Source organism: Siphateles boraxobius, unplaced genomic scaffold (assembly GCF_051911475.1).
Source record: "Siphateles boraxobius isolate OS27281-9 unplaced genomic scaffold, OSU_SipBor_1 51, whole genome shotgun sequence".
In the NCBI taxonomy this organism is placed as follows: domain Eukaryota; kingdom Metazoa; phylum Chordata; class Actinopteri; order Cypriniformes; family Leuciscidae; genus Siphateles; species Siphateles boraxobius.
In genome coordinates this window covers 2471915-2484342 of record NW_027509153.1, presented here as the reverse complement: position 1 = coordinate 2484342, position 12428 = coordinate 2471915, and the positions used below count along the sequence as shown (strand labels likewise).

The window sequence follows — 12428 nt, the reverse complement described above, 5'->3', positions numbered from 1 at the left end:
AGTGCTTAACCTTTTCACATATGAAAGTCTTTGCATGACGAACTGTGTTTACCTGCACAAAACTGGAAAAACTAAGAAGTGCTGCGCATGCAATACTTCCCTGAAGTGTGTCATTTTATGGTACAATGGATAGAACTTTGGACTTCTGGGATGCGAATGGAGAAATTCCCTGGTTGTGGTTTTGAGTCCCACCAGAATAGTCAGTGGCCTCTTTTGCTCTGATGTCTCTGTGAGTCAGACATATGTTTAAAACTGGGGTCCACAAACTACTTCAGAAGCCTACCCTTCACATTCTGCTCATCTCCCTTATTGGACACACCCACGTCAGATCATAGATTACTCTACTAAGTAGCTCAATTAACCCTTTTGAAATAAGGTAAATAACGAAAATGTATAGCGTCTGGGAGGTTTCGAGAATGTTTTGAAAACCACTGGCTTAGGCCAGAATCTGCTACTTCCTATTGTTGAGATCCAGCCTCTGGATGTATTCAAAACAGTCTTTACAAATATGAATATATAATTCATGAAAAGCTTTCTGGATTTTGTCTTTCAGATCAGCTGAAAGCATAGCAGAGATTGCTTTCTATTTCTCCTAGCTGAGACAGAGTTTAGATGTATTGTAACTGGAGGTTCCAAAAACCTTTCAGAAACACGTATTGAGAGTTTCAGATATTCCCTCTTTCTTCAACAGAGCCCTGAATGCCCCTCGGGTTTTGGAAATAATCCCCTAACCTCTTTCATGATGTAATCAGCTATTTTCCTGACCTGCTACCTCTTTTAGACTTTTTATGGCAACACATTGTAGAAGGTTCAGCAAGTGGCGCTGTGGCTTAGTTGGTCAAAGCGCCTGTCTAGTAAACAGGAGATCCTGGGTTCGAATCCCAGCAGTGCCTATGGCAGTGGATGTGGGCACCGCTCACTTAATCTTTTACATATGTAAATCTTTGCATGCTGAACAGTGTGCATCTGCACAAACTGTGGAAATCTAAGAAGTGATGTGCATGCAATAGCGTCTTAAAGCTTGTCATTTGTGGCTCTGTGGCGCAATGGATAGCGCATTGGACTTCTAGATTGTGAATGGAGATATTCAAAGGTTGTGGGTTCGAGTCCCACCAGAGTCGTGCATACCCTCTTTTGCTCAGATGTCTTTGTGTTGGACAAGCATATGCTTAAAACTTGAATCCACAAACTACTTCAGAAGCATACCCTTCACGTTCTGCTTATTTCCCTTATTGGACACACCCAACTCAGATCACAGAGTACTCTACTAATTAACTTAAGTCACCTATTTAAATAAGAATAGGTTGAAATCCACTGGCCTAGGCCAAAATCTGCAACAACCTATTGTTGGCCACCTACCTAGAAAAAAAAGAAGAAAAAAAAACACGCTTTCCATTTCTCCAAGCTGAAACAGCATTTAGATGTATCGTAACTAGAGGTTCCCGAAACATTTGAGACACGAGTACTGAGAGTTTCGATCCAGAAATAAATGGCTTGAGATATTCCCTGGTCCCTTGAAGGAATACAAGTTTATTAAAAGGTTTAATCTAACTTCTAATACTATCATATATAAACTGAGAAAGTTCTGTTTGTTGAAGTTAGCATTTCAGGTTAGGATGGTAAATGATATCAGCTGTGAAACAGTTTCCAGCAAGAGAATCTGGCAAATCCTGTTTTCTCCATTGTAAGTTAAATGAGTCTGATCACTGAGACTTTCTTTAATGGCTCTGAGATGGCTCTTGGAACCAGAGTTCCTGGCCACTATCAGCATTTGAATAGTTATGCTGATTCCATTGGATTGGTAATGCCCTCAGAGTAGGGTGTGTTCGTACTACATTTGCATGCTTTGTTTGAATTTATCTCCACCTCCAGAAGTCCCTCCTCTTAAAATGCCTATAATATACCATGTAAAGTTACTTTAATTTAGACGATGTTGGAATGACTGCAGCTACCGACAAGCAATAAAGAACTTCTGCTTGGAAAACTTCCACCCTCTCCTGGTCTGAGCTTCTAACTTTTCTACAAAGAAAAAGATCACTACAGATGGTGCCGTGACCCGGATATAATTAACTTCACCTGAATCCAGATTGGAATTCAAGCTCAAAGATCTGACTGCATTCCAGAGAGAATCTTACCTGAATACAGAACTGAAATCTCCACTCAACAAAGACTGAGTTCCAGAACTGAAATCTCCACTCAACAAAGACTGAGTTCCAGAACTGAAATCTCCACTCAACAAAGACTGAGTTCCAGAACTGACTCCTGAAACTTCAAAGCTCAACAAAGAACAAACTTTTTTTGGCTGAGTTCCAGACGGAATCCTTTCCGTACAAACAACGATTTAGTGAGTTTCACTCTATTCAAAGAACCACTGAAGACCAGTACAAATCTCTGCGCCGTCAGAGAACAGTTATCAGACAGCTGCAGTGTCTGGCTAACAAAGTTACCCTTTAAAAGTTTATTTTAAAGATGAAAGTATAGCCTCTACATTGCTAGAGAAGGTATCCTCTAAAGTTAGGGAAGGTTAACATTACGTGTCAATATTGGTGAACCTCTGTTCAAACAGGGATGTGTTTATCCTCTTAAAGTTAGGAAGGTGAAAGATCCTTTGCATTTCCTTTTAGAGAAGATTAGCGTAACGTGCTAATATTTTCTGTGTTACCCTTTGCTCTGGGTAAGGAAGGTTAACTGTGTTATCGAGTGTAGCCTCTTTTGATCAGAGAAGATTTAGTGTTTTTGTTTGTTTTATCCTCTAAAAGTTAAGAAGGTGAAAGATCCTTTGCATTTTTCTTTTAGGGAAGATTAGCGTAACATGCTAATAGTTTGTGATGTGTTGGTAACAAGGAAGTTTAACAAGATTTGATCTGTGTTAAGTATACCCTCTGTTGATCAGAGAAGTTTATTTTTTGATTGTGTGGCAACAAAAGAAATCCACAAAATGGTTAGAAGAAATGCTAGGCTAGTTCCATCAACTGAGAAAAATTGACTAGCTAGCCCTTTATGGACAGACAGTGAGTTCAAGTCATTGTTAGGAGAGAAAATGGATTCCATAATGACTGAGTCAGTTAGATTGGATTTGACAAAGAAATTTGGTATTGATCCAGACAAAGTTTGGTCTATTGAAGAATGCAAGAAGGTGTTAGGTGCATGTATCAGAAAGAAAAACATGAAAGGCATAATCTGTTGCCATAGAGAATATAGCTTATCCATTGCACAAGAACAAACTAGGTGTATTGATAAATTAAAAGAACAGAACAAACAAATGCACACTAAGGTGGGCCATAACAAGGCCTCAACCAAATGTGACTCAGAAGACCAACAGTCAGATGAAACTTATCCTGACTGATAAGCCTGTAGATTCAGTAAAGGTATGTGTTGCAAGAAGATCTCAGGGAATTGAGGGAACTGAAAGTGTTCCTCCCAACTCTTCTGTTGTCCAAAACCAAACTGTTGCCAAAGCACTCGGACCTAGAGACATAGAAAGACTATCCCAAAGCTTACCTTCAGTACGCACAGATTTTTCTGAATTTAGAAGGGCATTGATCAGTAAAATGCGTCTTTACGACATGTCGTTGGCAGAAGTCACACAGCTGATGTCACAAATTCTAACTGAATCTGAATTCAACAGTTTTGAGTCTGCTGTTACTTCTGAACTACAACATGCCAGAAAAGATGAATTGAGAGAGGGAGTTCTGAAAGCGTTGAAGAACATTGTTGGACCCAAAATTGACTGGTCGAAGATCACTAGTTGTTTACAGAAGAAGGGTGAAACTGTTAGTGAGTACACTCAAAGATTTTGCCAGTCAGCAGCAGCGTACAGTGGTATAGCTGACACTTCAGAGAAGGTGTTAGAAGATAATGGTCCCCTAGTTCGCACATGGTTTGATGGTCTGTTGTCAGAACATAGAAAAGCATTGCCTTTCTTAGACTTAACATGGTCCACTAGAACCATACAAAACAACTTGGAGAGGTTAACTACTTGGGAAACAGATTCTGATGTCAAGGCAAGAGTAAAAATTGCAGCAGCATCCTTTAAGGTCAACACAGAGAATCAACAGAAACGCAAATGTCCTAAGAGAGAGGGCAGCAGTTGTTATTACTGTGGTAAACATGGACATTGGGGAAAGGAGTGTAGGAAAAACAAAAAGAACTTTAAACAAGTTAACAATGTTACTCAGCTCCTACTCAGTCTGCTTGCTACTCTGAAGCAGCCCGTCCCCTCGTCATTAAACTCGTTGGGCAGCTTGTTGATGTGTTAACCATTTGGGCTGTGAGTGCTTAATTTCCCCAGTAACTTCAAACAAAGATGAAAGACTTATTTTTGTTTAATAGAACAAAAGGAAAGTGACTGTCTCACCCTTCCTTTGGGGAACACCAAGTTAAGTAGACTCACAGCCTTAAATGTTATTTTACAGCACAGACCTTTCATCATTAAGTGTGTTAGGTCAGACTGTAAACGTAAAAAAAGCCCTCATGCAGTGTCCACAATAATGCCAAATATTGTCTTACAGCGTGCACCTGTCACAAATCCGTCCTCATGTATGCTGTCTGCTATGACTGAAGTTTTGTTAGAGGATGAAGGAGAAATTACTCACGATTGTGTTACGCTTACATATACACCTATGAGTGAAGTAAAAGAAAAAGGTAACAGACGAGCAGGTTATGCAGTAACGTCCACCACGGAAGTGTTAGCTTCAGGACGTCTTCCAGATCATTTTTCAGCTCAAGCTGCAGAACTAGTAGCCCTAACAAGAGCATGCACGCTAGCTTCAGGATCGGTTGCTAATATCTACACAGATTCCAGATATGCTTTTGGGGTAATTAATGATTTTGGTGTCAGGTTGAACGTGCAAACAGAACAATCAAAATCAGGCTAAGCAAAATGCATCAGGAAGGAGTACCATGGGTTGAAGCGTTGCCAGCAGTACTGTGTAGTATAAGAGCCTCACCTAACAGATCAGTAGGACTGAGCCCTCATGAGATTATTACTGGACGCCCAATGCAGATGCCAGGTGTGATTGATCTTAGAAATGCTGATGTACACATTGCCTCAGATGCCCTGATCACTTACTGTGAAAACCTCACAAAGGCAGTACAGAGTGCCAGAGAGAGAGTTGAGTCGTGTTGGCAGACTCCACCAGAAGGTGGACACACTATCATCCCAGGTCAATGGGTTATGATAAAGTCATTCAAAAACAAGCCATTAGAGCCTAAGTGGCACGGACCATATCAAGTGATGTTGATTACAGCTGCTGCAGTATTATGTCAGGGAAAGAAAACCTGGACTCATGTGTCACACTGTAAGGTTGTTCCTGCTCCAACAGGGATAGCATAGGACACAAACCAGTGGGGAGCCGAGGAAAGAACCGATTGCAACAGGCGTCGGGGGGCCAACCCTTCGGTGAAGAATCCCTCATAGGCCTTCCCATCCATTAATCCATCCTCATCTCACTGCGTTCTTTAGGTGTCATAATTAAGAAATAGGGAAGAAGGAACAACAATAGCAGACTCGGAAAAGTTTACAACCCTAGTGTTTGAACAAATACTGCTCTCCTGTCTTTTGTTTTCTCTCTTCCTCTGTGCAGATAACACTTGATGGCTGAACCGAGACCCATATGCACCGACCTCCTCGTCTGCGTATGAAGACATAACCTCAAGAAACAACTAGACCCACTCCCGAGCCAACTATCACAAAAGGATAGAGAAAAGAAAAAGAAAAAATAAATACACAACGCAGAGACTACGAAACCTTCAGTCATACATCGACATGATCAAGATTGTCCTACTACTACACATCATGAAGATCGCACAAAGTCCGGACTCCAGAAACAACATATTCTTAGAGCTGATGAATATGTCACAAATGCCTTGTTTGCTGGAAAGAAAGTGTGCATGTCACATCCGAAGATGACTGCATTCCAGGACTCACTTGTGCACAAACATGGTGGTCCAACAAGACATTCTTGATCTTTCAGCAAAATTACACCAAGATGACTGAAGATAATTCTTCATGGTTCAGAAACTTGATTGATCACGAGAAAATCACAGTTCCAACCAGAAAAGACTCACGGACCCTAATTGCATGTTTTGTTTATGTGTCAACATGCAATTACAGAAAAACAAACACAGAACATGCCTTATGTGCCTGTAACTATCACAAGTTGCAAGAATGAATTTTTAATTGTTTAAATTTGTATATAGTGTGGGAGTAATTTAGAACTCCCAAAGGGGGAATTGAAGGAATACAAGTTTATTAAAAGGTTTAATCTAACTTCTAATACTATCATATATAAACTGAGAAAGTTCTGTTTGTTGAAGTTAGAATTTCAGGTTAGGATGGTAAATGATATCAGCTGTGAAACAGTTTCCAGCAAGAGAATCTGGCAAATCCTGTTTTCTCCATTGTAAGTTAAATGAGTCTGATCACTGAGACTTTCTTTAATGGCTCTGGGATGGCTCTTGGAACCAGAGTTCCTGGCCACTATCAGCATTTGAATAGTTATCCTGATTCCATTGGATTGGTAATGCCCTCAGAGTAGGGTGTGTTCGTACTACATTTGCATGCTTTGTTTGAATTTGTCTCCACCTCCAGAAGTCCCTCCTCTTAAAATGCCTATAATATACCATGTAAAGTTACTTTAATTTAGACGATGTTGGAATGACTGCAGCTACCGACAAGCAATAAAGAACTTCTGCTTGGAAAACTTCCACCGTCTCCTGGTCTGAGCTTCTAACTTTTCTACAAAGAAAAAGTTCACAACACCCTTATCCCTCAACAGAAGCCTGCACACCTTTCAGGTTTTGGAAATAATCCTGTAACTTCAAAGGGACCTATTCATGATGTAATCAGCTATTCTCCTGACATGCTACCTCTTTTAGACTTTGTATACAAAAGCATCGAACCAGCGACAGTAACTGGCGCTGTTGCTTAGTTGGTCAAAGCGCCTGTCTAGTAAACAGGAGATCATGGATTCGAATCCCAGCAGTGCCTATGCCACAGGATGTGGGCACCGCTCACTTAATCTTTTACATATGTAAATCTTTGCATGCTGAACAGTGTGCATCTGCGCAAAATGTGGAAATCTAAGAAGTGATGTCCATGCAATAGTGTCTTAAAGTTTGTCTTTTGTGGCTCTGTGGCGCAATGGATAGCGCATTGGACTTCTAGATTGTGAATGGAGATATTCAAAGGTTGTGGGTTCGAGTCCCACCAGAGTCGTGCATACCCTCTATTGCTCAGATGTTTTGGAAACAATCCTCTTACCTCTAAGGGACCTCGTTCATGACGTGATCAGCTGTTTTCCTGATGTGGTACCTCTTTTAGACTTGTTTTACCAACAAATTTCACAGTATCTGGCGCTGTGGCTTAGCTGGTCAAAGCGCCTGTCTCGTAAACAGGAGATCCTGGGTTCAAATCCCAGCAGTGCCTTTGGCACAGGATATGGGAGTGCTTAACCTTTTCACATATGAAAGTCTTTGCATGACAAACTGTGTTTACCTGCACAAAACTGGAAAAACTAAGAAGTGCTGTGCATGCAACACTTCCCTGAAGTGTGTCATTTTATGGTACAATGGATACAACTTTGGATTTCTAGGATGCAAATGGAGAAATTCCCTGGTTGTGAGTCCCACCAGAATAGTCAGTGGCCTCTTTTGCTCTGATGTCTCTGTGAGTCAGACATATGCTTAAAACTTGAATCCACAAACTACTTCAGAAGCATACCCTTCACGTTCTGCTTATTTCCCTTATTGGACACACCCAACTCAGATCACAGAGTACTCTACTAATTAACTTAAGTCACCTATTTAAATAAGAATAGGTTGAAATCCACTGGCCTAGGCCAAAATCTGCAACAACCTATTGTTGGCCACCTACCTAGAAGAAAAAGAAGAAAAAAAAACACGCTTTCCATTTCTCCAAGCTGAAACAGCATTTAGATGTATCGTAACTGGAGGTTCCCGAAACATTTGAGACACGAGTACTGAGAGTTTCGATCCAGAAATAAATGGCTTGAGATATTCCCTTGTCCCTCAACAGAAGCCTGCACACATTTCAGGTTTTGGAAATAATCCTGTAACTTCAAAGGGACCTATTCATGATGTAATCAGCTATTCTCCTGACATGCTACCTCTTTTAGACTTTGTATACAAAAGCATCGAACCAGTGACAGTAACTGGCGCTGTGGCTTAGTTGGTCAAAGCGCCTGTCTAGTAAACAGGAGATCCTGGGTTCGAATCCCAGCAGTGCCTAATCTGTGGCTTCTAAGAGTAGTCATTTAACCTTCTCTGACGTGAAAGTCTTGGCAGGAAAGACAATCTGGACTTCTCGGTTGCAAATGAAGGTTTTAAAAAGGTTGTCGTTTTTTGGGTCCCACCAGAGTCACGAATGGTGTCCCTTTGCACAGACGTCTTTACCAGACTGACATTTGCTTAAAGCTGGGGTTTTCCAACTTTTTCAGAAGCCTACGCAACACATTTTTCTTCTTTTCCTTATTGAGCACACCCAAGTCAGATCGTCGAGTACGTTACTTATCAATCAATTATTTGATTCACCTGTATTAAATGAGAGAGATAATAAAAAATATATATATATGTTGTGCAGATGCGCTTCAAGAATGGTTTGCAAGCTCCTGGCTTAGGCCTGAAATCTGCTACTACCTATTGATATGGTCAAGCCTATGGATATTTGTACAAACAAAGTCTTTACATATATGAAGAATAATACATGGATAACTTTCTGGATTTTGCCATTTCATATCAGAAGAAGGCTCAGGAAACATTTTAGGCATGACTATCGAGAGTGTAGAGCCAAAATTAAATGAGTTCAGACATTCCCTTGAGGCGTGAAAGGCCCTCGTGTGTTGGAAACAAACCTCTTACCTCTAAGGGACCTCTTTCATGACGTGATCAGCTGTTTTCCTGATGTGCTACCTCTTTTAGACTTGTTTTACCAACAAATTTCACTGATCTGTGGCTTAGCTGGTCAAAGCGCCTGTCTCGTAAACAGGAGATCCTGGGTTCAAATCCCAGCAGTGCCTTTGGCACAGGATATGGGAGTGCTTAACCTTTTCACATATGAAAGTCTTTGCATGACGAACTGTGTTTACCTGCACAAAACTGGAAAAACTAAGAAGTGCTGCGCATGCAACACTTCCCTGAAGTGTGTCATTTTATGGTACAATGGATAGAACTTTGGACTTCTGGGATGCGAATGGAGAAATTCCCTGGTTGTGGTTTTGAGTCCCACCAGAATAGTCAGTGGCCTCTTTTGCTCTGATGTCTCTGTGAGTCAGACATATGTTTAAAACTGGGGTCCACAAACTACTTCAGAAGCCTACCCTTCACATTCTGCTCATCTCCCTTATTGGACACACCCACGTCAGATCATAGAGTACTCTACTAAGTAGCTCAATTAACCCTTTTGAAATAAGGTAAATAACGAAAATGTATAGCGTCTGGGAGGTTTCGAGAATGTTTTGAAAACCACTGGCTTAGGCCAGAATCTGCTACTTCCTATTGTTGAGATCCAGCCTCTGGATGTATTCAAAACAGTCTTTACAAATATGAATATATAATTCATGAAAAGCTTTCTGGATTTTGTCTTTCAGATCAGCTGAAAGCATAGCAGAGATTGCTTTCCATTTCTCCTAGCTGAGACAGAGTTTAGATGTATTGTAACTGGAGGTTCCAAAAACCTTTCAGAAACACGTATTGAGAGTTTCAGATATTCCCTCTTTCTTCAACAGAGCCCTGAATGCCCCTCGGGTTTTGGAAATAATCCCCTAACCTCTTTCATGATGTAATCAGCTATTTTCCTGACCTGCTACCTCTTTTAGACTTTTTATAGCAACACATTGTAGAAGGTTCAGCAAGTGACGCTGTGGCTTAGTTGGTCAAAGCGCCTGTCTTGTAAACAGGAGATCCTGGGTTCGAATCCCAGCAGTGCCTATGCCACAGGATGTGGGCACCACTCACTTAATCTTTTACATATGTAAATCTTTGCATGCTGAACAGTGTGCATCTGCACAAAATGTGGAAATCTAAGAAGTGATGTGCATGCAATAGCGTCTTAAAGTTTGTCTTTTGTGGCTCTGTGGCGCAATGGATAGCGCATTGGACTTCTAGATTGTGAATGGAGATATTCAAAGGTTGTGGGTTCGAGTCCCACCAGAGTCGTGCATACCCTCTATTGCTCAGATGTTTTGGAAACAATCCTCTTACCTCTAAGGGAACTCGTTCATGACGTGATCAGCTGTTTTTCTGATGTGGTACCTCTTTTAGACTTGTTTTACCAACAAATTTCACAGTATCTGGCGCTGTGGCTTAGCTGGTCAAAGCGCCTGTCTCGTAAACAGGAGATCCTGGGTTCAAATCCCAGCAGTGCCTTGGGCACAGGATATGGGAGTGCTTAACCTTTTCACATATGAAAGTCTTTGCATGACGAACTGTGTTTACCTGCACAAAACTGGAAAAACTAAGAAGTGCTGCGCATGCAACACTTCCCTGAAGTGTGTCATTTTATGGTACAATGGATACAACTTTGGACTTCTAGGATGCGAATGGAGAAATTCCCTGGTTGTGAGTCCCACCAGAATAGTCAGTGGCCTCTTTTGCTCTGATGTCTCTGTGAGTCAGACATATGCTTAAAACTTGAATCCACAAACTACTTCAGAAGCATACCCTTCACGTTCTGCTTATTTCCCTCTTTGGACACACCCAACTCAGATCACAGAGTACTCTACTAATTAACTTAAGTCACCTATTTAAATAAGAATAGGTTGAAATCCACTGGCCTAGGCCAAAATCTGCAACAACCTATTGTTGGCCACCTACCTAGAAGAAAAAGAAGAAAAAAAAAACACTTTTTCCATTTCTCCAAGCTGAAACAGCATTTAGATGTATCGTAACTGGAGGTTCCCGAAACATTTGAGACACGAGTACTGAGAGTTTCGATCCAGAAATAAATGGCTTGAGATATTCCCTTGTCCCTCAACAGAAGCCTGCACACATTTCAGGTTTTGGAAATAATCCTGCAACTTCAAAGGGACCTATTCATGATGTAATCAGCTATTCTCCTGACATGCTACCTCTTTTAGACTTTGTATACAAAAGCATCGAACCAGTGACAGTAACTGGCGCTGTGGCTTAGTTGGTCAAAGCGCCTGTCTAGTAAACAGGAGATCCTGGGTTTGAATCCCAGCAGTGCCTAATCTGTGGCTTCTAAGAGTAGTCATTTAACCTTCTCCTTCTCTGACGTGAAAGTCTTGGCAGGAAAGACAATCTGGACTTCTCGGGTGCAAATGAAGGTTTTAAAAAGGTTGTCGTTTTTTGGGTCCCACCAGAGTCACGAATGGTGTCCCTTTGCACAGACGTCTTTACCAGACTGACATTTGCTTAAAGCTGGGGTTTTCCAACTTTTTCAGAAGCCAACGCAACACATTTTTCTTCTTTTCCTTATTGAGCACACCCAAGTCAGATCGTCGAGTACGTTAATTATCAATCAATTATTTGATTCACCTGTATTAAATGAGAGAGATAATAAAAAATATATATATATATATGTGGTGCAGATGCGCTTCAAGAATGGTTTGCAAGCTCCTGGCTTAGGCCTGAAATCTGCTACTACCTATTGATATGGTCAAGCCTATGGATATTTGTACAAACAAAGTCTTTACATATATGAAGAATAATACATGGATAACTTTCTGGATTTGGCATTTCATATCAGAAGAAGGCTCGGGAAACATTTTAGGCATGACTATCGAGAGTGTAGAGCCAAAATTAAATGAGTTCAGACATTCCCTTGAGGCGTGAAAGGCCCTCGTGTTTTGGAAACAATCCTCTTACCTCTAAGGGACCTCTTTCATGACGTGATCAGCTGTTTTCCTGATGTGCTACCTCTTTTAGACTTGTTTTACCAACAAATCTCACAGTACCTGGCGCTGTGGCTTAGCTGGTCAAAGCGCCTGTCTCGTAAACAGGAGATCCTGGGTTCAAATCCCAGCAGTGCCTTTGGCACAGGATATGGGAGTGCTTAACCTTTTCACATATGAAAGTCTTTGCATGACGAACTGTGTTTACCTGCACAAAACTGGAAAAACTTAAGAAGTGCTGCGCATGCAACACTTCCCTGAAGTGTGTCATTTTATGGTACAATGGATAGAACTTTGGACTTCTAGGATGCGAATGGAGAAATTCCCTGGTTGTGAGTCCCACCAGAATAGTCAGTGGCCTCTTTTGCTCTGATGTCTCTGTGAGTCAGACATATGTTTAAAACTGGGGTCCACAAACTACTTCAGAAGCCTACCCTTCACATTTTGCTCATCTCCCTTATTGGACACACCCACGTCAGATCATTGAGTACTCTACTAAGTAGCTCAATTAACTCTGTTGAAATAAGGAAGATAACGAAAATGTATAGCGTCTGG

At 41.1% G+C, this 12428-nt stretch overlaps 11 non-coding genes across 11 annotated transcripts; all 11 read left to right on the top strand.

Moving 5' to 3' along the window:
- Positions 1-819: 819 nt before the first annotated feature.
- Positions 820-893, top strand: trnat-agu (transfer RNA threonine (anticodon AGU)). Its single transcript has one exon. It is a non-coding gene; the product is annotated as a tRNA-Thr (tRNA).
- Positions 894-1032: 139 nt separating this feature from the next.
- Positions 1033-1121, top strand: trnar-ucu (transfer RNA arginine (anticodon UCU)). Its single transcript is given in 2 exon segments — positions 1033-1069; positions 1086-1121. It is a non-coding gene; the product is annotated as a tRNA-Arg (tRNA).
- A 5796-nt stretch (positions 1122-6917) lies between these two features.
- Positions 6918-6991, top strand: trnat-agu (transfer RNA threonine (anticodon AGU)). Its single transcript has one exon. It is a non-coding gene; the product is annotated as a tRNA-Thr (tRNA).
- A 139-nt stretch (positions 6992-7130) lies between these two features.
- On the top strand, positions 7131-7219 carry trnar-ucu (transfer RNA arginine (anticodon UCU)). Its single transcript is given in 2 exon segments — positions 7131-7167; positions 7184-7219. It is a non-coding gene; the product is annotated as a tRNA-Arg (tRNA).
- A 136-nt stretch (positions 7220-7355) lies between these two features.
- trnat-cgu (transfer RNA threonine (anticodon CGU)) lies at positions 7356-7429 on the top strand. The gene has a single exon. It is a non-coding gene; the product is annotated as a tRNA-Thr (tRNA).
- A 747-nt stretch (positions 7430-8176) lies between these two features.
- Positions 8177-8250, top strand: trnat-agu (transfer RNA threonine (anticodon AGU)). Its single transcript has one exon. It is a non-coding gene; the product is annotated as a tRNA-Thr (tRNA).
- A 1624-nt stretch (positions 8251-9874) lies between these two features.
- trnat-ugu (transfer RNA threonine (anticodon UGU)) lies at positions 9875-9948 on the top strand. The gene has a single exon. It is a non-coding gene; the product is annotated as a tRNA-Thr (tRNA).
- A 139-nt stretch (positions 9949-10087) lies between these two features.
- Positions 10088-10176, top strand: trnar-ucu (transfer RNA arginine (anticodon UCU)). Its single transcript is given in 2 exon segments — positions 10088-10124; positions 10141-10176. It is a non-coding gene; the product is annotated as a tRNA-Arg (tRNA).
- A 136-nt stretch (positions 10177-10312) lies between these two features.
- Positions 10313-10386, top strand: trnat-cgu (transfer RNA threonine (anticodon CGU)). Its single transcript has one exon. It is a non-coding gene; the product is annotated as a tRNA-Thr (tRNA).
- Positions 10387-11134: 748 nt separating this feature from the next.
- On the top strand, positions 11135-11208 carry trnat-agu (transfer RNA threonine (anticodon AGU)). The gene has a single exon. It is a non-coding gene; the product is annotated as a tRNA-Thr (tRNA).
- A 730-nt stretch (positions 11209-11938) lies between these two features.
- trnat-cgu (transfer RNA threonine (anticodon CGU)) lies at positions 11939-12012 on the top strand. The gene has a single exon. It is a non-coding gene; the product is annotated as a tRNA-Thr (tRNA).
- Positions 12013-12428: the final 416 nt, after the last annotated feature.